This window comes from Thamnophis elegans, chromosome 13 (assembly GCF_009769535.1).
Source record: "Thamnophis elegans isolate rThaEle1 chromosome 13, rThaEle1.pri, whole genome shotgun sequence".
NCBI classification, from domain to species: Eukaryota; Metazoa; Chordata; class Lepidosauria; order Squamata; family Colubridae; genus Thamnophis; species Thamnophis elegans.
In genome coordinates, this window is record NC_045553.1 from 40,930,776 (window position 1) to 40,953,275 (window position 22,500).

A 22,500-nucleotide genomic window follows, 5' to 3' on the forward strand; every position below is an offset into this window, starting at 1 on the left:
TTCAGTGCAACACTAAGTATAATGTCTAATAGAAGCACTTTCTGTTCATTGCTTGCTGATAGCCTGTTTAGGGAATAACTTAGTCTATTAACAACCTTTTGATATGCAACCACTTCTAATTCCCTTGATTTTCCCCACAAGGATCAAAACCGAATCACAATTAACATGTCTCATAGGAACAATAACCTTATTGCACCTTCCCAGAAAATACAGAGGGCCATTTTCAGCAAATAGAAAACAGTTCCATTCTATAAAACGGAATGCAAAACAGCCTGTGAAATGCTTCTTCCTAAGGACATTTCTTGAACTAACTCCCAAATTCAAAGCCATGGGGAAATGAGCAAAAAAATGGGGTCATTTAATGCAACTTTTAAGCCAGCGACCCATGATTTTCTCATCAAAAATTGTGTGATTGCTCAATTATGTATTCGTTAAAGTAAGCAGGAAACCATAACCAAGATAAAAACATAGGAAATCTTACAAAACTGTCTCTCTGTTGTATAAATTGAGGTCCACCATTACTGTGGGCTGAGAACTGATTTCTAAGAAACCACTCTGCTAAGGCAATGTCTTTAAAGAACACAGTTGTGAATGAACAGTATTCCCAATTGGAGACACACTAGAACCTCTTGTATCTAGGGCCGCTAATGAGATAGGTGCCTTGGAAAAACACATATCTCAAAACTTTTTAGTCTGCTTATTGTTGTTACTATGACTGTAGTAAGTATAGTGCATACAGTATATTAGTAGTTCTTTCCATTGTAAAAATCCCAGTGTGGTTTCCAACAGTGTAAACACAAAATTACAAAATTAAAACAATCCGTTCAAAGGTCAAAGGAGAACTTCTTAGAAGAAGAGGGCTTGGCCAGGGACGCAGCCAAGAAGTATGAATGTCAGAAGCTATGTTATTACAGAAACTAGATAAGCAATTCCTCACTTTTTCTATGGTACAATTAGCCCAGCGTATCCTACATTTGACAGGATTTTGGAAGTTTGACGAATAATCTAACTTGGACAATCCAGGACAGAGATGATTCTTGGAAACCAAGGTGGAGCATCTGACCTTATAACCTATTCATCCTCTGGTTTTAGATTTTTGGATAAATCCAAGCTGAATAAATAGACGCCGTACAGCACATAATCTAAAAATGCAAATAATCATTCTCCGGACTGTTTTGATGAAAGATTTTTCTGAAGGACAAGCTCAAGTGCAGCTTAGCAACATGTCGCTTATATAATGCATATTATGAACTTGGTCAGAACAATGAAACTTCAAAATCCATTTACTGATTAAGCATACCGTGAACGCTTCCCCATGCCAAATAAAAACCACATTGTTTTAAGAAGAAGATGTTTGCTGGCCTTTATTTCCAGCCTTTGAGAGTCCATTTGAGAAGGACATAAAATTGTTTCTGTCTTCTATAAATCAGCGGAGTGTTTTTAAGTTCTCTCCAAGGAACTCCCAACTCAATTTGTGGCTTGGTTAAAAAAAAAAGGGTGGGCAGCTGGCTCCATAAATCATAAGTAAAAGACACCCAGCTCCAGTTTGAAAGACGTGCTGATTTGTTCCTCTGGTGAGTAAATCAACATCTAAACCCCATATTCCATATGTATATGAGAGAGAGAGACAGAGAGAGAGAGAGAGAGAACCAGAGAGAGAAACAGAGACACACACACAGAGAGAGAGAGACAAACAGACAGACAGACACAGAGAGACAGAGAGAGAAGAGAGAGAGAAAGATACATAAACACACACACACACAGAGAGACACACACACACAGAGAGACAGAGACACACAGAGACAGAGACACACACACACACACACAGAGAGAGAGAGAGAGAGAGAGCCAGAGAGAGATACAAGAGACAGAGAGAGACAGACAGAGAGACAGACAGAGACAAAGAGAGTCAGAGAGAGACACACATAGAGAGAGAGAGAAACACACAAACAGAGAGAGACAGAGACAGAGACAGACAGACAGACAGAGAGAGAGACAGAGAGAGAGAAGGCACAGCTGTCCTACTGATCAAGATGGTCAAAATATTCCTTGAACCACCTTCTTTTCATATTTGTTTGTCATGCTTCCTGTGATTGAAGGGCCTTTGGGATTATGACACAAAACATCATGATAGCAATGCCGGCCTGTGACGGTAATAAAAAATTGATTGATTAACCATGATAGCAATGGGTGGCACCACGCTCTTCACTCCTCCTGGACCAGCAGATGACTCAGAAGATGAATAGGAATGAAATTCCAGATCTGAGAAAGCATGGAGAAGTCCATGTGCCTCCTCAGATGTTCCCATTCATTATGGGGGTTCTCAGAGTAAGGGAAACAGTGTATTCTGGGGTGTGGTTGCAGATGTGACCAATGGATGTACATAAATCTTCTGGAAGCTGTTCAACTAGAGGTTTGTTCTGTCCACCGGGACTGGCTTTGTTGCAGGAATGATGGTAACATTGGAAAGGATCCATGAACATCTATCTTTCCCCCATCAGAAATCGGCACAGAGAGATGAATGATAGAGAAAGATGCATTTCCCCAAAGAATATCTAGTATTTGTTTCCAAAAACTGAGTGCATACATTGCAGGAGATTAAACCTGGTCTCACGATATCCCCATTTGGGCTCTTCTGGACCCTTTCTGACATCATGTGAAATCTTGGGATAGGTGGATTTGGTGGTTGGAAAAAGCTCCCTTTGTGCACACTGGCACACATACACATGGGGGGGGGGCAGGCTTCTTTCATCAGGCATGGTAAAATTAGGCATGACACATGGTATCTCTGATCCTGGTAACACTGTATATTGATCATGATTTGTTCTCCTGGACAGCCTTCCGTTCCATAAATTTTCCAATCTCCCTTTGTCAGCCCAGATTTTCCGCCACTTTTTCCTGAGAATGATAGCTGGTTCTCATATTGAATGTAAGAGAAAAAGCTTCCTGTCTTTTCACTTCCTTCATTTTGCCATGGATCATCACGTATCTCTCTTTCACATCTCCCACTGCTTCTCCTACAACCATATCTGGGCTGCAAGAAACGACATAGCCACAGAGAGACACCGAAAACTCTTCCCCATTGTGACCATTGGTGGGATTCAAGTAATTGAACAACCGGTTCTCTGCCCGAATGATTTCTTCCAAAAACCAGTTTGCCAAACTGCTCAGAAAGTTAACAACCAGTTCTCCCAAAGTGGTGCGAACCGGCTGAATCCCACCACTGATTGTGACCCTATAGTAGCTGGATAGGTAACCCTCTTTTCTAAACAAAGTTATTTGCAGCTTTACGACTCTTTCTCTGATCTTATTCATGGATTCTCAGATCCCTGTAATCTTCTAGGACCTTCTAGGTAGGATCTTCAGTCCCTTGGATAGTTTGATTCCACGGCAGGGCTTAATTGCTTGATCTCATTTAAAGATTTGCCTTAAATAACACACGAAAGAGGATATCTGCAATATTTATGTAATGGTTATGGCATAAACGGTCTTGGTGATGAAAAAAACATGCGTTCCCAGAAGGAAGGGAATTTTAGAAGAGAGAAAATCCTTGGAAGAACTCAAGGTTAAGGGCAATTCCTCGTGGACCGAATTCTTTTTATAAACTTAAGTTATGTTATCACATATTGGACTTGGGAAAAGCTTTATTTACAAAATTTTCCAGATTCAAGAACAGCAATGTTTAAATATTGCTTTTGGAATCATGCTGTTGGCCATAATTGAAGAGAGAATTCTCCTCCTCTTCTTCCTCTTCTCCTCCTAATTCTCTTCCTCCTCCTCCTCCTCCTCCTCCTCCCCCTCCTCCTAATTCTCCTCTTCCTCCCCTCCTCCTCTTCCCCTCTTCCTCCTCCTAATTCTCCTCCTTTTTCTCTTCTCCTCCACCTCCTAATTCTCCTCTTCCTCCTCCTTCACCTCCTGGAGGAAAAGATTGAAAGAGATGAAATGTTTGAGGCCTGGTGATTACTGAAGATAAATAATTATTTTCTGAGGACAGTTCAAGGTGTTGATTAAAGCTATAAATTTGATAGTTGATAATATTTATTGGATCCTCTCTTGGCACTGGAATGAGCAGATAATTAAAGTTAAAGATACTGTGGGTGGAAATGAATGCACTTTCTCGGAGATTGTTTTTATCTTTAATTATTTCCACTTAAAGGAAATACTTAAGTCTTAAAAATCAATTTAATGAAATGTACATTTTAAAACCTTTTTCTTTCCTAAGCATCTTCCTCCAGGCTGCATCAATATATGCCATTGTTTTTATTGTGTTTTAATTGTTCATACCTCATTTTAGACTATTAATTACTTGGCATGCCACGGGGTCAGCAAGGAGAAATATAAATGAAACAACAATGAAATAGTAATAATGAGTAACAATGAGATGATCTCTATCATTTATTAGAGTTTAAAAGCTTAACCAAAGCCAAATAGGATATTACCATATTTTTCAGAGTATAAGATGCTCTGGAGTATAAGACGCACCTTAGTTTTTTGGAAGGAAAATAATAAGAAGAAAAATTCTGTCTCTGCCTACCAGCATCCATGGTATTCAGCTAACATATGGTAACAAGGTCAGCCAATGAATAGGCATAGTAACTAAGTCAGCCAATGACTGGACTCTGAAATTTGGACTCTGAAATTTGCTGTGTGAGCAACAAGGAGACAGGAAGGAGCCTAGCTTAGCCAGGAACTGAAAGTGGAGAGGATCAATTTATTTTCCAAAGCACCAGAGGGCAGGAAAAGAACAATGGGTGGAAACCGATCCAGGAGAGAAGTAGCCAGGAATTGAGGAGGAACTTCCAAACAGTGAGGACAATTGACCAGTGGGACAGAAATTGCCTTCAGAAGTTGTGGGTGCTTCGTCGCTGGAGGTTTTGAAGAAGAGACTGGACAGTCACTTGTTGGAAATGGTATCGGGTCTCCTGCTTGAGCAGGGGGTTGGACTAGAAGATGTTCAAGATCTCTTCCAGCTCTTTTTGATTGAAGCCTCACCTTTCATCCACATCTGTATTCAGAGCAATTAACCAATGGAGTGACTTGCCTCCAGAAGTTGTGGTGGCCCAACACTGGAGGTTTTAAAGAAGAGATTGGACAGCCATTTATCTGAAATGGAATAGGGCCGTGATGGCGAACATTCCAGAGGTGGTACACAGATGCCTCTCTGTGGTCCCAGTTCAGCTCCGCCAAGCATACACACATGCCTCCAGTGGTGTATTAACCATTAAGCAGACTAAGCACATGCTCAGGGCACTATGCCCAAAATGGGCCCCACAAAGATAAGAAAAACAATGAAGATTTGTACAGTATGTACCAAGGAGGGGCACCAAGATTTGTCAGTGCTTAGGACACCAGTGAGCCTTAATCCTCCACTGCGTGCCTCCCGCTAACCAGCTGGTCTTCGGGTCTCTGTCACGCATGCACAGGGGTGGGGCGTGTGTGGGGCCTACATGCGCATGCACAGGGGGCGGGGTGGAACTCAAGCACATGCACGGGTTGGGGTGCATGCATGGGGGATGCGCACAAATTGCATTTTGGGGGTTTGGTTGTGCGCGTGCACATTTTGGACACTCAGTCTGGAAAAGGTTAGTCATCATTGGTATAGGGTTTCCTGCCTGAGCTGGGCGTTGGACTACAAGACCTCCAAGCAGGGGTGAAATCCAGCAGGTTGTGGCAGGTTCTGGAGAACCAGAAGCAGAAATTCTGAGTAGTTCGGAGAACCAGCAAATGCCACCTCTGGATGGCCCCCAAGTGGGGTGGGAATGGAGATTTTGCAGTATCCTTGCCCTTCCACGCCCACCAGGCCATGCCTACAGAACCAGTAGTTAAAAAAAATTGAATTTCACCACTGCCTCCCAGGTCCTTTCCAACTCTGTTCTCCTATCATTTTGTTAGAGCATGCAATAAAAATAAAACATCAAAAGCAAAACGATAAAGGATTGTGTTTGCTGGCCAGTGTGAATTCCCAGGGCTTCCTATCTGAACCTTTGTCAGTCCTGCCCTCCTTCTCCTGAAAGAGAAACAGTGAAAAAGCTACATTCCAGCATTATCACACTTCCACCTCCCCTCCCTTCCTCTGAGCCCTGATGGGCAGATGCCAGGCTCTTGTGTGATGGGAAAATGCCCAGAGACCAGTGGGAACAGCTCCCGGAGAGGATATGAGCCATTTTAGAAGCTTAACTTCCAGCACCTGTTCTCCCACTGAAAGACGCTGTGTGTCGGAAGATACATTTTCTATTTGTGTGGGTTTTACATAGAAGTGATGTAAGACCAAGGGTTCATTTTATCCAGCATCCTGTTTTTAGCAGTGGCCAGCTGGATGTCACCAGCCCGACCATAGATTTTTAGTCCTGAACCTCTCATGCTAGCTGTGCATAGAATCGGGGAGAGACCTCTGAGCCCTATTGGCTCCCTAAACTTTCAAATACATCACCCAGAGACCTGTAAAAGCTGTCATCAAATTATGAATTTCCATGCGCCAGCAGGCAGAGATGATTAAATATACAGCTGGAATGTCATCGCTGATTATTGATTGATTGCGTGCCATGGAGTTGTTTTTGACTCCTAGCAACCACAAAGGTTTTTCTCCACAAAGAACTGTCCCTAACCATTTCAAGTCTCTGAAGGTCATCCCAATAACTTAATTTAACTTTAGCAGAATGTTGAGGCAACCGAAGTAAGTCGCACTTGATTTTTTGTGGGGCTGCCCTTGAAGAGTGTTCGAAGACTCCAATTAGTCCAGAATGCAGCCGCGCGAGCTATTGTACCAAGGTACACCCTCGTTACACCTATCCTCCGCGAGCTGCACTGGCTACCTATCAGTCTCCGAATCCCCTTCAAGGTGCTGGTCGCTACCTATAAAGCCCTACATGGCATCGGACCTGGGTACCTGAGAGACCGCCTCCTGCCGATTACCTCTCTCAGACCAATTAGATCGCACGGGTTGGGTCTCCTCCGGATTCCATCTGCCAGCCAATGTCAGCTGGCGACTCCCCGGGGGAGGGCCTTCTCTGTTGCAGCTCCGGCCCTCTGGAACGAGCTCCCTGTTGAGATCCGGATCCTTACTACCCTCCCGGCCTTCCGCAAAGCCACCAAGTCCTGGCTGTTTCAGCAGGCTGGGGGGAGCTGAGAAGCATCTACCTCCACAGAAATTGTGAATGTTGGTTTTGTTTTTAATATGTTGTCTTTGTCTCATTCCCCCCTTTCCCTTGTCTTTTGTGAGCCGCCCGGAGTCCTCCGGGAGTGGGCGGCATACAAGACAAATAAATAAAATAAATAAATAAATTGTTCTACCTACAATCCCAGCTGGCAACTTAAAAGGGACAAGCGTGACCTTTAGATCTCAAGAAAGCTGTGCATCACTGTACTGCCAAGGTGCAAGGCCTGGGGTCAGATGCAGCCCATGGGGTGTTTAGATCTGGCCCGCTGGGCCATCCTGGAAATAGCAGAGGATCAACTCGTGGTGCCTCTTCCAGCAAAAATGGAGTTCGGAACCTACCGAGCTCCATTTTCGTTGGCAGAGGATTGCAGGAGGCAGTCGCAGCTGAAATGGAGTTTAGGAGCCTGTTTTTGCTGGCAGAGTGCTTGGGCTGCCACAGGCGCCCCTGACACAAGTGACGTCAAGCTGGCCATGTCCACCCTGGCCCCCAAAGGGTCAAACAGAACTCTGATGTGGCCCTCAATGAAATCGAGTTTGACACCCCTGCTCTGTTGTATGGCTTGGTGCCTTCCTTTTGCATTTGGACTATAAGCCCCACAATTCTTAGCCAGTATTGTAAGAGTGCCATTCTGCTGCATTTTGTGTCCTTCTGTTGGGTTGCAACAAAGAAGACGGGCTCAGCCTATGCCCCAAAGCACCTGAGGGCAGGACAAGAAGCAATGGATGGAAACTGATCAAGGAGAGAAGCAACCTAGAACTAAGGAGGAGTTTCCTGACAGTGAGAAGGATTAATCAGTAGAACGACCTACAATCAGAAGGTTTTTTTGGGGGGGGGCTTCCAATACTGGAGGTTTCAAAGAAGAGATTGGACAACCATTTGTTGAGATGGCATAGGGTTTCCTGACTGAGTAGGGGTTTTAACAGATTAACAGAATTGGAAGGGACCTTATAGATCATATAGTCCAACCCCCCACTCAAGCAAGAGACCTTACACCATTTCTGACAAATGGCAGTCCAGTCTCTTCTTGAAAGTCTCCAGTGATGGAGCTCCCACAACTTCCAAAGGCAACTTCTGTTCCATTGATTGATTGTTCTCACTGTCAAAAAGTTCTTCCTTATTTCCAGGTTGAATCTCTCCTTGATCAGTTTCCATCCATTATTCCTTGTCTGGCCTTCAGGTGCCTTGGAAAATAGCTTGACACCCTCCCCTTAAATATTGGAAGACTGTTATCATGTCTCCCCTGGTCCTTCTCTTCACTAGACTAGCCATGCCCAGTTCCTGCAACCGTTCTTCATATGTTCTAGTCTCCAGTCCCCTAATATAAAACCAGCAACGGGTTTATAGTGTGGTGATGGGTTTGGACTAGAAGAGCCCCAAAGTCCCTTCCAACTCTGTTGTTCTGTTATAATTTCTTTTATTATTTATTTTTCTTCCATTCTTAAAGAGTACCTGGACGAATCCCTGCAGTTTTCTTGGTAAGGTTTTTCAGAAGTGTTTTGACATTGCTGCCTTCCTAGAGAGAAATTGACTGGCCAGAAATTGACACACCAAACTGACTATCAATTCCACTTCCAGGGACATAAAAAAATATACTGAAAGTCTCTGCAAATTTTCAGTCATCCAGGTCATGGCTGTCCCAAAGGTGTTTTTTTTTTCAAGAGGCAACTGGACTGTCAGGTTTTTCTTTAAAGATATTTCTTTTCTCATCCAAGAAGCTTCTTCAGCTCTGACTTTCCATTCCCCATCATCCAGTCAGAACTGAAGAAGCTTCCTGGTTGAGAAGAGACATGACTTCAAAGAATAACCAGAAAGTCCAGTTGCCTCTTGAAAAAAGCACCTTTTGGACATCCTATTGAAAAATGCCATCAGCCTATTTTGTTCAATGTATTTTTTGCTCTCCCAAGCTGTTTTTTTTTTAATGGGAGGGTACTATTCATTGGTTTGGAATCCTGCAGATTTGTGCTGAGTTGAGGAAGGGAGAGGTTGAAATAGATCTTGATATACAAAGAATATCCTTAGTTGGAAGGCTAAAATATAACTCCCGGAACATTAGCACTTCTGCAAATGTGATCTGGACAAGATCAAGTCACCCTTCCCAGAATCCTCTTCCTTGCATCCTGGATCTTCATTTGCTGTAATTTAAGAAAGAATAAATCTTTCTGGGTCCTATTCAATGTGTCCTAGGCCTACTGATATTATGACTGGAATTTAAGAATAATTGTCCTTATGTTTGGAAGTCTTCTATTCCAAACCCCTGCTCAAACAGGAGACCCTGTATCATCAGAATAAACGGCAGTCCAATCTCTTCTTAAAACCATCCAGTGATTGAGAGCCCACAACTTCTGACAGTGAGGCCATTCCACCGATGAATGGTTTTAACCATCAGGAAATCTCTCCTTATTTCTAGGTTGAATTTATTTCTAGATTATTCAACCTGCTTTAGGGAAGCCTTTTATTATAGAGTGGAGAAAATGACTCTAAACTTCTTAGAGAGGGCTGTAAAGCACAGTAAAGCAGGATATAATTCTAAGCGCTATTTCTATTGCTATCTCTATCTATCATCTATCTATCAACTATCTATCAACTTTCTATCTATCATCTATATATCCTATCTATTATCTATCTAGTGACTAGGAGTTGAAAAGAAAGCCAGCAATTTATTTCAGCCCATGGTAGAACTATACTCTACGTTGGTCTGAAACTGAAGAGCATATAAAATGTTCTCCCAACAATTCTTGAGAAAACCAATGTTTTCCCTCTGCAAACTGTATTTTAGTCATTGAGTGTTTGTGACAGGACAATTGTAATCCACTCAACCCACTCTCTCCAGGAGATGCAATCAATATAACAGACAAGTGATTGATTTTGTTTTGTTTTCCAGATGGAAAAGAGAATTCTTACTTAAAGGAAGTTCCAAATCAATGAAAATATTCCTTCTCTCCTCCTTTTCTTTCTCTCTCTCTCTCTCTCCAATACTGTGGTTTAGCTGAATTGTTACGGGTGACTTTATGTCTCTACAATGAAAGGATTCTTGCTTTCCAGCAAACCTAGTTGCTATGGTGAAGGGTTGGGGGACAAACCAATTTTGCAACACTGGAAACGACACTCTGCCATATCAAACAGTTAATTAGAATCATTTTGCCATCTGTTTCCCATTCGCTGAAAGCTTTTGAATCAATTACTGCATGATTTATCACCTGTTTTCTGTGCTAATGTTTCAATCCTCTTTTGATGCATGTGTTGGAAGAGGGAATTTTGTACAACGGGGGAAGGCACGAATTAACCGGGAAGGGTGAACTTATTTTTTAATCAGTAAGTTATCGGCCTCCCCATTCTATTAAGATGAATTGGCCTTCAAGACGATGGGATGATGACAGAACATCATGGAATTCTGTTGGACCTTGGAGTGAATCAGAAGGGATGTGAATTTATGTTCTTAGTTGCTGAAGTCATGTCCGACCCATCGCCACCCTGTGGACAACATTCTTCCAGGCCTTCCTGTCCTCTACCATCCTCTGGAGTCCATTTAAGCTCAGATCTACTGCTTCAGTGACTCCATCCAGCCACCTCATTCTCTGTCGTTCTCTTCTTCTTTTGCCCTCAATCTTTCCCAGCATTAGACTCTTCTCCAGTGAGTGAATTTATATATTAAAGTAAATGCTTCAGATGACCATTTTCCCCTTCTTGCCTTCAAAATCTGATCCATTCCTTGCCTGCTTGAGATATGCCCAGAGTTGGGACTTGAGATGTTAGCATTGTAAGATAGTTCACACGCAAGATGCAGATACTTTTTTCAGCTAGCACAACAGCAGTGGGGATAATTTGGAGACATGGCTTGGCATCAGAAGGCATCTAGAGATAAGGATGAGCGATTAAGTCTGAATTTGAATGGATGTTTTACCACTGTATGAGAATAAAGCTGATCTTTAGTTGATTTAAGAATGAACTGAATCTCTTGTCTTAACCCTCACCTTTTCTACTTCTTAGTTTCAATATTAGTTGGGTTAAAGTAGGGAAACAGAAGGGAGGCTGCCATAGGAGTATGAAGATTCTCTTACTATTTGCACCGTGATCTGTTGGCTACCAAGCATTACTGTATTCACTTTTGTTCTGAACAGGATGACATATTTTCAAATATCAGAGATGGGAAGGTCATAGCCAGCAGACTAAACAAGTTTTCCTTCACCATCTCCTTTTGTCAGGGTTCCAATGACGGAAGCCCTAATTAAATCATGAGCCTCGAGCCAAGCTTCAAAAGAAATCCAGGTATTTATTAGGAGCAACATGTCGGCACATACCCAAGTGAAGCCAACTATGCCTCCATGTAATTTACAGCCCAATTATGACCCTCTTTCCCCCCCTCCTCCCAAGGTGTGTCATTAATCACATTCTCCAATGCAGCACTTTCGTGGGCTGTAGGGACCACACTCCTCCAGCTGTTGCAGGTAACCTGGGATACAGCCTTGAGAAAGGTATGTGTGGAAGGTGTTTCTGGTTGTGGCTGCTCCGTCAGTTTTCCCCCTTCTTGCCTATGGCAACTCGAGAGCAGGCCAGGGATGCTTTATGAGTTGACATCTTTACTATTCAATATAGTTATTTGGCCACTCCTTTGGGACACCTTAGGGTGTCTAACTTAAGATTTGTGGATTTCAACTCCCAGAAATTCCCAGCCAACCATGCAGAATTCTTGGCAGTTGAAGTCTACAAGTCTTAAAGATGCCAATGTTGGACATTCTTGCTTCTAGCTTCAAAAGAATGACTTCCACCATTTTAGTTTCTAAAACTAACATGTCCCCCTCCCTCCCAAATATGATGCTTTTAGACTGGCCGCGTGGAATGCAAAACCAATCAATCTAGAGTTCCCACTCAGGGTTGATTTGTTCTGTATTCCATGTGGTTCCTTTTCTGACTTTTTCTGTCTTAACTCCCTTGAGATGTCCATAATGTTAGGGAAATTGGAATGAAAGAGGAGAGAGGATGACCAGCAGCAAGATGGATATGTCAACCCTGAAGCTAGCCTGGCCAAAGCCATCTTGGAGCTTCAGTGCTGCCACACTGGAGCCGAGGGATAGGGAGGAGGGGATTAGAGATAGCTGAAAATAAAATACTTTCTCTTGGGAACCAAGGATGTTTTCCCACCTGGCTGGAGGAAGGAGGAGTGATGTCACCAGACCAGCGGACGCTGCCTTGATTGGGTCATGTGACTGATTGTTTGGGATTGAGAGAGAAACTTTCACTTTGAATTAGGTAAAAACCGAGGTGAAAACCTCAGAGTTGGTTTTCACCAGATAATGTGCCAATATGATATTTCCAGTAAAGCTATTATTTGAGGAATCTACCTGCCTTGGAGTTCTGCTTGCAACGGCTCTATTACTTCGAACGCTGGCAGGATAATGATTCTTAAAAACCTTCCACGACAAAGTTCTAAGATATCAGCTCTTTCTCTATTCTGCTTCTCCAAAGTTAAACTGCATCCATAGAATGTCATCAAGGTATGAATTGCTGGAAAACAAACAAACAAACAACTTTAATATGAGCTTTGACGGAAGGATTTTGCAATGACACCTATGGGATAGAGAGGTGCAGTGGTGGGTTTCAAAAATTGTTCGAACCTACTCTGTGGGTGTGGCCTCCTTTGTGGGAGTGGCTTGCCGCCCATGTGACCGGATGGGAGTGGCTTGCCGCCCATGTGAACAGATATGAAGATGCCGGCGACACTTGTCAGAACCACCTTAAATTACCTCACACACAGCACTGGCATGCATAAGAATATGATGTGAACTTGTTTTTTAAAAGGCATCTTTGGTTTGCGTTAAAACAACTTCAACACACGCAACGTTCTGATTGCCCCACAAACGCAGTAGTCATCCTTACCTTTCACAGAGGCACTGAGTTTTATAAATAGGAGCATGATAGTGTAGAATAATCATATCCAAGGACCAGTGGTGGGTTTCAAAAAATTTTTGAAGCTCTTCTGTAGGTGTGGCCTGCTTTCCAGGTCCACTGGTGGAACCTCTTCGAATCGGTTCGGTAGATTTGACGAACCGGTTCTACCGAATAGGTGCGAACTGGTAGGAACCCACCTTTGGAGAGGTGCAGTGACTGACCCACCTCTCACCTAGATTCTGGATTCTTATCTATACAGATTTCTCTTGATTGATCTTCCAGCCATGCTGTCTCAGGTATAATTTCCCATTTAAGCCCATTTTTATGCTTTGAATAAGATCTTATGGGACTTAAGGTGAATATACTTTCCACATTTATACTAACCATTCTTGGCGATGCTCCAAAGTTGAACTAAAGGCTCTTAGAGCTCATAGGTTTAATTTCATTATGCCCAGCTCTTGGGGGGGAAATTGTAATTTTCCCCCCTCTAAACCAGCAGCTCCCAACCTTTTGGGTACCAGGGACCGGTTCCTTGGAGAGAGGTTTTTCTGTGGGCCAGAGGGGGTGTGGTTTCAGAGTGGGCTGCTGGGGGTTCTCAGGGGTTCAGGAGAACCTCTAGCTAACATTCTGTGCAGTTCGGAGAACCCCCAAATCCCACTCCTGGCTGGCCCTGCCCTGCCCACTGCTCCCAGGAGTCCCCATGTGGCCTATTTTAGATGCAGGTAAATGCAAGGCATGCGTGGAGGCTCAGGAAGGGCAAAAACAGGCCTACCAAAAGTTTGGGAAGGCTAGAATTGGGTTTCTGGTGCCTGGAGAGGCCATTTTCCCCTCCTGGAGGCTCAAGGAATGCCTCCAGAGTTGAGGGAGGTCAAAAATGACCCCCCCGCTATGGTTTAGGAGGTGTACTAGGCCATGCCCACCATGGCCACACCCACTCAGCAACCCAGCAGAGATCCCCTAGCTAAAGTTTTTGAAGCCCACCCCTGAGCAAGCATCTTCTTCTAAGCAGATATATGTATAAATATGTGGGATTGGGAATCAATTTATCTAGAAACCAGCAGAAGAAAGGGAGTTCTTTATTTTTCTATCGTAAGCGTTGCTCAATGAATCCTAGGAAATGGGAACATATCGTTTCTTTATCTTCAAAAGGTTATTTATGTCTGGTAGGCTCTGTTTAGGCCTCCCTGGCTATCATTACTCATTCCTAAATAATATAATCATGCCCTTGTTGCTATTTAGGCTTATGTATTATTTATTTAAAATATTTATGTAGCCACCCATCTTCCAATCAACTGGAAGGATCAAAATGATTGCTACCCAATGGGACCAAAACAATGCACTTTGCATGGGGTTTCCCTTAAATATTTCTTGGGAACTATAACTGTTCAGGTTTTTCAATTCAAATTTATTATAGCTCTAAGGCCAGACAAAATACTGAATGAAAGAAGTCTCTTTCTCTCTTTCTCTCTCCCTCTCCCTCCCTCCCTCCCTCTTTCTCTCTCTCTGACCCATGGATGTAAAATAACTCTTTTTTATTTTACATCCACGGGTCACATCTGCGACCAAACCCCAGAATACACTGTTTCCCCTACTCTGAGAACCCCCATAATGAATGGGAACATCTTAGGAGGCACATGCTTTCTCAGATCTGGAATTTCATTCCTATTTGTCTTCTGAGTCATCTGCTGGTCCAGAAGGAGTGAAGAGCGTGGTGCCACCCATTGCTATCATGGTTAATCAATCATTTTTTTATTACTGTCACAGACCAACATTGTTATCATGATGTTTTGTGTCATAATCCCAAAGGCCCTTCAATCACAGGATGCAGAACAAACAAATATGAAAAGAAGGTGGTTCAAGGAATATTTTGACCATCTTGATCAGTAGGATAGCTGTGCCTTCTCTCTCTGTGTCTGTGTCTGTCTCTCTCTGTGTGTCTGTCTGTCTGTCTCTTGTATCTCTGTCTCTCTTTCTGTGTCTGTCTCTATCTCTGTCTCTATTTCTCTGTCTGTCTGTCTCTCTTTCTCTCTGTGTGTGTCTGTGTCTCCCTGTGTCTCTCTTGTCTATCTCTCTCTGTTTGTGTCTCTGCCTCTGTCTCTCTCTCCCTCTCTCCCTCTCTGTCTCTCTCTGTCTCTCTCACACACAGAGACACACATTTGTGTGTGCATAAGATAAAACATTAAGCATAATGGAGTCTATAAATAATTAAGACCATAGTTACTGAAATAAAACCAAAGAAAATACTATTATAAGAAGTTCCCATCCTACATAATGTTACTGAGTATCCTACAAATAGCAATGCGGTATTGCAGGCTAACTCTGCTCACTGCCATGAGTTCGATTCCTTCAATCCTGACTGGCTCAAGGTTTGACCACAGCCCTCCATCCTTTCAAGGTGGGTAAAATGAGGACCCAGATTGTTGGGGGCAAATATATTTTGACTGTGTGAACAGCTTACAGAAGGCTGCAAAGCACTATGACGAGGAATACAAGTGCTATTGCTGTTGCTACATAATGGTAGTGAGTAGCATACAAATAGCAGCATAGAACTGTGCAACTTGTTTTATTTTGGGGTCCTTGTCTGAGTGTAGTAGCATTAAACTGAAATTTCATTCCCTACTTGGAATTTTTAAAAAAATACAGAATATACAAGAGTTTGTACAGCTGGTCCAGAATATGGTAGCCTGCATGCTTACCAGCTCTTGAAATGAGGAGCATATAACACCAATTAACACCAATTCTGGAGGGATGCGGTGGCTCAGTGGCTAAGATGCTGAGCTTGTTGATCAGAAAGGTTGGCGGTTCAAATCCCTAGTGCCGCATAACGGAGTGAGCTCCCATTACTTGTCCCAGCTTCTGCCAAACTAGCAGTTCGAAAGCACGTAAAAATGCAAGTAGAAAAATAGGAACCACCTTTGGTGGGAAGGTAACAGCGTTCTGGGAACATGACCACAGAGATGTCTTCAGACAGCGGTGACTCTTTGGCTTTGAAACAGAGATGAGCACCGCCCCCTAGAGTTGGGAATGACCAGCACATATGTGTGAGGAGAACATTTATCTTTAACACCAATTCTACCAGTTCTAAAAAAATCCCATCCTAACCCTGATCCCAGATATTGTTCCTTCCTCCTATAACTTGATCCACTTTCCTGATTTTAGCTGTTGGCTAGCAGTCCGCCAATTAAAAGCTATTAAAACTTTTATTTTCACTCATTCGTTTAGATAGTTTCGACAACTTTCATATTAAAGAAACAGGGTTATGAGAACTTGCTCCTTTATTGCAATGTTCCTGGGCCTTGAAGTTCGGTACAATTTGTGCTTTTGCGCCTATCGTATCTTGGAGACTTATCTCTCTGCTGTGCAAAGCTAACAGTAGGAATGGAGACATGTGTAGAAAGAAAAATCGAGCTTGATTCCAAGCTGGGAGGAAGGAGGTGGAAATAAAATGGAGACTGACTGCGTGGAAAGAAGGTTTATTTGGTTACAAGAAGCTTCAGTGCCAGCATTAAATGTTTTGGGCTGGCTGATCAAATGGCTGAGTGAGTGGATGGATCTTTATAGGGTTCTGCATGAGAGGCTCCAGGGGTCGTTGTACTATCAAGTAAGCCTTGTGCCTTTTGCTACGCTAATGGTGGTGGGTTAATTCTACTATATCTATTTTTCCCCCAAAAAAATATTTTTTATTTTCTAACATACCATTCAGAGGTGGGTTCCTACCAGTTTGCACCTATTTGGTAGAACCAGTTTGTCAAATCTACCTAACCGGTTAGAAGAGGTTCCACCAGTGGACCCGGAAAGCAGGCCACACCTACAGAAGAGGTTCCAAAGTTTTTTGAAACCCACCACTGGTCCTTGGATATGATTATTCTACACTATCAAGCTCATATTTATAAAACTCAGTGCCTCTGTGAAAGGTAAGGGTGACTACTGCATTTGTGGTGCAATCAGAACATTGCGTGTGATGAAGTTGTTTTAATGCAAACCAAAGATGCCTTTTAAAAAACAAGTTTACATCCTATTCTTATGCATGCCAGTGCTGTGTGTGAGGTAATTTAAGGTGGTTCTGACAAGTGTCGTCGGCATCTTCATATCCGGTCACATGGGCAGCAAGCCACTCCCACCCGGTCACATGGGCGGCAAGCCACTCCCACAAAGGAGGCCACACCCACAGAGTAGGTTGAAACAATTTTTGAAACCCACCACTGATACCATTTTAAGTATACATTCACATAATTGTTATTCTTCTTTACATTTGTCATTCTTATACATTTGTTATTTCATTTAGTAGGGTATAATATATAGTTTGGGTTGTTTTATTTACCATCCCTTCCACCTGTTGTAACTCTGTTCTAGTCTTTAAAATCTGGGTCGGAGGAATGTAGATTTTAATCCCATTCGCACCAACCTTCTGTAAGTTTTGTTTATGAGTAGATTGCTTCAGTCTTCCGGAATGGATACAAAATCTCCATCTCTAATGACTTGAAGGGATTTTTCCAGTTGCAATGGATGGCTGTGAAGGTTGGACCATAAGAGAGGCTGAGCGCCAAAGAATGGAGGCCTTTGAACTCTGGTGCTGGAGAAGAAGACTCCTGCGAGTCCCTTGGACTGCAAGATGATCAAACCGGTCAGTCCTAGAGGAGATCAACCCTGACTGTTCTTTAGAAGGCCAGATCCTGAAGATGAAACTCAAATACTTTGGCCACCTAATGAAAAGGAAAAAGAACTCACTGGAGAAGAGCCTCATGCTGGGAACGATTGAGGGCAAAAGAAGAAGGGGACGACAGAGAAGGAGGTGGCTGGATGGAGTCACTGAAGCAGTCGGCGTGAGCTTAAATGGACTCCAGAGGATGGTAGAGGACAGGAAGGCCTGGAGGAACATTGTCCATGAGGTTTTGATGGGTCAGACATGACTTTGCAACTAACAACAACAACAAAACGACTTGAAGCTTCTGTTTGAAGCTATTAAGAAAGATTGGATTTGCTTTCTGCCTTTAAGAACACATCTCTCCATTTCTCCTTTGGGGTAATATTCTATCCTGCCTCTGTGTGTTAATATTAAGAATAAAGAAAATTTTAAACTGGGGAGGGGGACTTCCCACACTTGGCACAAAGGGGACCTTTTTTCTACATAGAAATGCCTTTTGTTCTCTGAGGATTTGCCTTGCAGGCCTCTTTACTTCTGCTCTCACATGCTCATAAAGCCCCAAATGAGCATTCCTAATGTGCTATTTTTTTTTAAATGCTCTTCTAACAAATAATAACATCCTTATGAAAACAATCATAAATCATGCCAGGGAATAAATGTTCGATACGGAGTGGTGGTGGTGGTGGTGGTGGTTTTTTTGTTTTTTAAATGATCCTTCTCTATTAAAATCCCCTTTCCTTTCTTTTTGGCATCAGGCTGCTGTTCCCAGCCTTTGGAGGACAGAAAAAAAAGCCCATTTTTTTAATTTTATATATTTTTTTTGCCGGCCTTCCATTATCCCTGCAAATATTCATTTGATACAGTTTGAGCTTGGTGTGGGAATCGTCCTTGCTACCTTTGAGTGCAGCTGCAGAAGGGAAGGAGGTGGAGAGCAGAGGGGAACTCTGCTGTGAAAAATGACATTTGGACAATGGTATGACAGCTGGATTAGAGATTTAGATTGCCCTGGTCCACATTTGAAGGAATTAAAAGGTGCGCAGAGTTTGGCAAATGTTATTTCTGTCTGAAATTACCAGTGTGAAAGGAAAAGCTCTTGACAGACGTAACAGATTGGAATTTTATGTCCCTTCCAGGAAAAGGAATTTAATCTGTTACTAATTTGCTCACATTATCTTCAAAACCATTCGCTACTTAGAGTGAAAGTCAACGCGCATTGTTTGAAGAACGGAAAGGGATTTAGCGATTCGATTTATTTCGAAGAAAGTTGGAAGCCAATCAGAGATGACCTGAGGTGGTCAGCTCCGGCGAATGTTGCTTGAAGAGGAAACGTTGGGAAGGACCATCTCTTCCTTCAAGGCAGGCGGGACAATCCTTTCGTCCGCCCAAGGATGAATTCATCACAGCTCGTTCCCTAGTAAGCTGTGAGGAGAACGAAACACTTTTTATCAGCTTTGAGGCATGTTTTCAAAGACAACGTCTTCCGATTTTTTCCCCAGATATTTATATTTCGTTTTCACTTAAGGAACCACTATAACCCATTTTGGAGCTTGATGAAATGATGCTGGTGAAATCTTGCGAAAGCTTCTTCTCCGGTAATATTGTACTGCTAAGTAGGGCATACAAAACCTTTGCTAGACCAATTCTCAAATGCAGCTCATCTGCCTGGAATCCTCACTGTATATCAGACATTAATACAATTGAGAGAATCCTCTCCCCTCCCTTCCCTTTCTGTCCTCTCACCTCCCCTCCCCTGCCCTCCTCTCCCCTTTTTCCCGCTCCCCTCAACCTAAACCAAAGATATGATCAAAATGCTGCAACTAAATAAGCTTCTTGAGCATCTGATGGTCCCTGTCGCACAAGGCCGGACTAGAGGCCATTTAGCCCAGTCGAATGAGCTTTCATTATGCTCCCTTCAAGACACATGTCCTTCTGCTCTGAAGCCCTCGGGATTGTATAATAGCCCACTGTGCTGGGAACAGAGAGAGTTATTTTGTATTCATGCTCCACACAACCAGCACACAATGGAAATATTTTCCCTCAGGGGATCCCACTAATGACTCTTGACTTGGGAGGGAACACTCCCATTCCCAATATGCCGCCTGAGCTCCCACCTTGTTGTGACCCACCATCTGCAACTGATAAAGTTAGAAGTCATGCAGCCCAGGCTGATGACACAAGACACAAGACAAAGGAGACATCTTTGTGGTGATTGTGAGGAGGCCACTCAAACAGGATGTTTCTTCGCATAGATGGCTGATACGTTCCATTGTACCTTCTCTTTCCCCTCCAAGTGGTAGGAACTTTCAAGTTCTGTTTTTTACCTCGTGGCTCAATTCTAGAATAAATTCTGGAATCGTTAAATCTCTCTCTCTCTCTCTCTCTCTCTCTCTCTCTCTCTCTCTCTCTCTTACAAACACACTCACACACATACATGCTGAGAGATGGTTTAAAAAGTAGGATCTTTGCTTGCCAAAGCAAGCACCATTATTATGAATCCTCTCAGGCTCCCTCTTCTGAGCCATTAGCAAGACAAACACACACACACACACACACACACACACACACAAAACCAATAGTGAAACCACAAAGTTAAAACAAAAAAACAAAAACAGATACCTGGAAGCCACTGGATAAATTTTGTAGATGGAAGGGATAAATAGCAATAGCAATAGCAGTAGACTTATATACCGCTTCATAGGCCTTTCAGGCCTCTCTAAGCGGTTTACAGAGAGTCAGCATATTGCCCCCAACAATCTGGGTCCTCATTTTACCCACCTCGGAAGGATGGAAGGCTGAGTCAACCCTGAGCCGGTGAGATTTGAACCGCTGACCTGCTGATCTAGCAGTAGCCTGCAGTGCTGCATTTAACCACTGCACCACCTTGGCTCTTAAGAGCAAAATCCAAGTATGGTGCTCTTTCAGACCAAAGAAGGCGGAAGAGAATCAGTTATTGTATTTCACTACACAACAGTGGTGAAATTCAATTTTTTTTAACTACCGGTTCTGTGGGTGTGGCTTGGTGGGCATGGCAGGGGAAGGATACTGCAAAATCCTCATTCCCACTCCACTCCAGGGAAAGGATACTGCAAAATCTCCATTCCCTCCATGCTCCAGGGAAGGGATACTGCAAAATCCCTATTCATAGCCTACTCCAGGGAAAGGATGATGCAAAATCTCCATTCCCACCCCACTCAGGGGCCAGCCAGAGGTGGCATTTGCCAGTTCTCCAAACTACTCAAAATTTCTGCTACCAGTTCTCCAGAACCTGTCTGAGCCTGCTGGATTTCACCCCTGCTACACAGCCATTCTCACCCTACAGGAAAATAAAATGTTTTTTTTAATCAGTGTGAGTACAACTAAACCCCAAAACATATTGCATGATTTAATTAGGGCTTCCATTTTCTTCAATAATAATAATAATCAATAATAATAATAATATTATTATTATCTAATAATAATCAATCTTCAATCTTCCTTCCTGACCATGGGGGCACAGTGGCTAAAATGCAGAGTTGCAGACTAATTCTGCTGACTGCCAGGAGTTCAATGCTCATGGGCTCAAGGTTGATTCAGCCTTCCATCCTTCCCAGGTGGGTAAAATGAGGACCCAGATTGTTGGGGGAAAATATGCTGGGTCCATAAACAGCTTAAAGAGGGTTGTAAACCACTGTGAAGTGGTATATAAGTCTAAGTGCTGTTGCTATAATGGTTTGACCTCTGATTGGAGGAATGTTAGCTGTACATCATTTGTGGGCCTCCGGGACTCAAGAACTAGTGAACTAAATTTGACTCTGACTATGTGGGAATGATGGGTGGGTGGGTGGGGGAAGCTACCTACCAATTTGAAGAACACAAATGAGTGGTCAGAGAAGGAGACCCGAACTCATTGGTAGCCTCACACCACAATGAACAAGGACATACATTCAATTTTGCAGCTACTAAGATTGTTGGAGGAGCAGGCACAAAAACAGCCAGGGCAGGGATTGAAACCTTGGAAACAGGCCAAGGGGTGGGCTTCAAAAATTTCAGCAATGGGGTTTCTGCCTGGTTGCTGGGTGAGCATGGTCATGGTGGACATGGCCTAGTCAGCCTCCTGCACCATGGCGAGGGTGGCATTTTTGCCTTCCACAGGCTCCAGTGGCTTTCCTTGAGCCTCTGGGAGGGTGAAAACTGATTCCCCTAGGCTCTAGAGGCCCTTCCGGAACTTCCAGAGGCACGTATTTCCCCCTCCCAAGCTTCCATATGGGCCCTGCACTTACCTTGTATCCAAAATGGGCCGAATGGAGATTCCTGGGAGGGATGGGATGAGGCACGGTGGGTGGGGCCAGCCAGTGGTAGGATTTGGAGGTTCTCTGGACAGGCCATAACGTTAGCTATGGGTTCTCCCAAACCTGGGTGAACCTGTAGCAGCCCACCCCTCAATGGGCCCCTCAGGAGTCCACAGGAGTGCTGATTTACCCCCCAACATATCAAGTAATTAGAAGTCAAGGGCTGGGCAGCACAAGCAAATGGCAACCAATGATTTAATAATCAGCCATCCACACACCTCAATCAGCATCTAAAAAGCATATCTTAGGGACCACTCAAACGAGAGATATAAATGATACTGGAAAAAATGGATTGATTATATACAAAATAAATATGGGACTAAGAAATTCCAGATAGCTTATGATTAAGATCAGGAATGATATAAATTGTTTAAAGTTAGCCTATCAAGGAGGAGCTAAGTTCAATGTAAAGATGTTATCAATTTTCTATTTTTCCCCCCAATATATTTTAGACTGTTTTTGTTAAAGATTTATACCGTGAATG